Source organism: Gymnoscopelus braueri, assembly GCF_963280865.1.
Source record: "Gymnoscopelus braueri genome assembly, chromosome: 2".
In the NCBI taxonomy this organism is placed as follows: domain Eukaryota; kingdom Metazoa; phylum Chordata; class Actinopteri; order Myctophiformes; family Myctophidae; genus Gymnoscopelus; species Gymnoscopelus braueri.
The window spans coordinates 43,009,940-43,012,909 of record NC_137604.1 but is presented as its reverse complement, the minus strand read 5'-3'; positions in this window follow the sequence as shown (position 1 = coordinate 43,012,909).

Sequence of the window (2,970 nt, the reverse complement as noted above, 5' to 3'; positions counted from 1 at the left end):
TGAACCTCATAACATACCAGTGTTGGCTCAATATATTGTAATGCTTCTTGAGCCCAAGAGGATCCTCAGCATGGGGGTGACTGGACAAAGGAATAAAGTTGTTTGAATATTTGGATAATCTAAGCTACATAATAAAACTAGTTCGATTGTGTGTGGTTGCCCCCGACACAAGTCATGGGTTGCGGCCGTCAGCACCCGAGGAATTTGCTGGGAGAATTGCAATTCAAATTTGGTATTGATCAGATCTTGCGTTCATGATATATAATAATAATAATAATAGCTCAGATGTATATAGCGCTTTTTTAAGTACCCAAAGTCGCTTTACATAAAGAAAAGGAAGGAACCAAGAAAAAAATATATATATAGCTTATGGTTTAAAATAGGCCTCTCCCACTAATGCAAGCCAAATACATTGTCACATCATTCCTGAGATCATGTGTAATAAATTTTGAGGGGATTGATGAATCCCATCCATAAACAGTTCATTTTTCATATTTATGGCGCCCCCTATGGATCAAAGTGGAATTGCAAATGGAGGAGCAAAAAGTGTTTTAAAAAAAAAATCTAAATGGTGTAACATTTAGACAGACACAAATGGGCGTGGGATATGGGGAGTTGTGTCATGATCCAAGGAATCTAGGGGAAAATTATATTTGATTCTATGACCTATGGTTCAAGAGTTATACGCCAAAACGTAAAGAGGGCTGTTATAGCGGCACCATAAGGCCACTGGTGTAATAATTTTTTTCCTGAATAGGTCACTGGACTGTGAACCTCTCTACCAAGTATAGTAACTCTAGCCCTTACATTTTCCGAGAGAAAAATATTTGAAAGGGAGCTGTCACATTTCCCCATTGTCAATGTCAATATCACTTAGCAAAATGCAATTACACAATTCCAGATGAAGCCAGTCAATTTGACATATGACTCGTGTGTGTGCCGCCTAAACTGTGGGAGGAGTAGCGTGCCAAAGTTTCGGGTTGCTATAGAAATAATAAGGTGAACAAACACTTTATTGCTTGCCCCTAGGGGGCAACCACACTAATTAGATTGATCCCTGAGGGGAAATTGAGTCAACAACATATCACTGAAGAAATTATTAGAAGGTAGGTATATCTCACTCCCAACTCCTTACAAAAGCATGTTTTTCTTTTCTTTTTATATAACAATGATTTTTATTTTTTATTTTTTTATAAAACTGATATGACAGCCTTTGAGGTTTTGTATATAGTTTGATACAACATGTTGGACATGTTGCTAGTACTTGCTAGCAATCAATAAAAAGCCTGGATGGGCACAAAGTTATGAACCTCATAACATACCAGTGTTGGCTCAATATATTGTAATGCTTCTTGAGCCCAAGAGGATCCTCAGCATGGGGGTGACTGGACAAAGGAATAAAGTTGTTTGAATATTTGGATAATCTAAGCTACATAATAAAACTAGTTCGATTGTGTGTGGTTGCCCCCGACACAAGTCATGGGTTGCGGCCGTCAGCACCCGAGGAATTTGCTGGGAGAATTGCAATTCAAATTTGGTATTGATCAGATCTTGCGTTCATGATATATAATAATAATAATAATAGCTCAGATGTATATAGCGCTTTTTTAAGTACCCAAAGTCGCTTTACATAAAGAAAAGGAAGGAACCAAGAAAAAAATATATATATAGCTTATGGTTTAAAATAGGCCTCTCCCACTAATGCAAGCCAAATACATTGTCACATCATTCCTGAGATCATGTGTAATAAATTTTGAGGGGATTGATGAATCCCATCCATAAACAGTTCATTTTTCATATTTATGGCGCCCCCTATGGATCAAAGTGGAATTGCAAATGGAGGAGCAAAAAGTGTTTTAAAAAAAAAATCTAAATGGTGTAACATTTAGACAGACACAAATGGGCGTGGGATATGGGGAGTTGTGTCATGATCCAAGGAATCTAGGGGAAAATTATATTTGATTCTATGACCTATGGTTCAAGAGTTATACGCCAAAACGTAAAGAGGGCTGTTATAGCGGCACCATAAGGCCACTGGTGTAATAATTTTTTTCCTGAATAGGTCACTGGACTGTGAACCTCTCTACCAAGTATAGTAACTCTAGCCCTTACATTTTCCGAGAGAAAAATATTTGAAAGGGAGCTGTCACATTTCCCCATTGTCAATGTCAATATCACTTAGCAAAATGCAATTACACAATTCCAGATGAAGCCAGTCAATTTGACATATGACTCGTGTGTGTGCCGCCTAAACTGTGGGAGGAGTAGCGTGCCAAAGTTTCGGGTTGCTATAGAAATAATAAGGTGAACAAACACTTTATTGCTTGCCCCTAGGGGGCAACCACACTAATTAGATTGATCCCTGAGGGGAAATTGAGTCAACAACATATCACTGAAGAAATTATTAGAAGGTAGGTATATCTCACTCCCAACTCCTTACAAAAGCATGTTTTTCTTTTCTTTTTATATAACAATGATTTTTATTTTTTATTTTTTTATAAAACTGATATGACAGCCTTTGAGGTTTTGTATATAGTTTGATACAACATGTTGGACATGTTGCTAGTACTTGCTAGCAATCAATAAAAAGCCTGGATGGGCACAAAGTTATGAACCTCATAACATACCAGTGTTGGCTCAATATATTGTAATGCTTCTTGAGCCCAGCTCAAATGGAGGAGCAAAAAGTGTTTTAAAAAAAAAATCTAAATGGTGTAACATTTAGACAGACACAAATGGGCGTGGGATATGGGGAGTTGTGTCATGATCCAAGGAATCTAGGGGAAAATTATATTTGATTCTATGACCTATGGTTCAAGAGTTATACGCCAAAACGTAAAGAGGGCTGTTATAGCGGCACCATAAGGCCACTGGTGTAATAATTTTTTTCCTGAATAGGTCACTGGACTGTGAACCTCTCTACCAAGTATAGTAACTCTAGCCCTTACATTTTCCGAGAGAAAAATATTT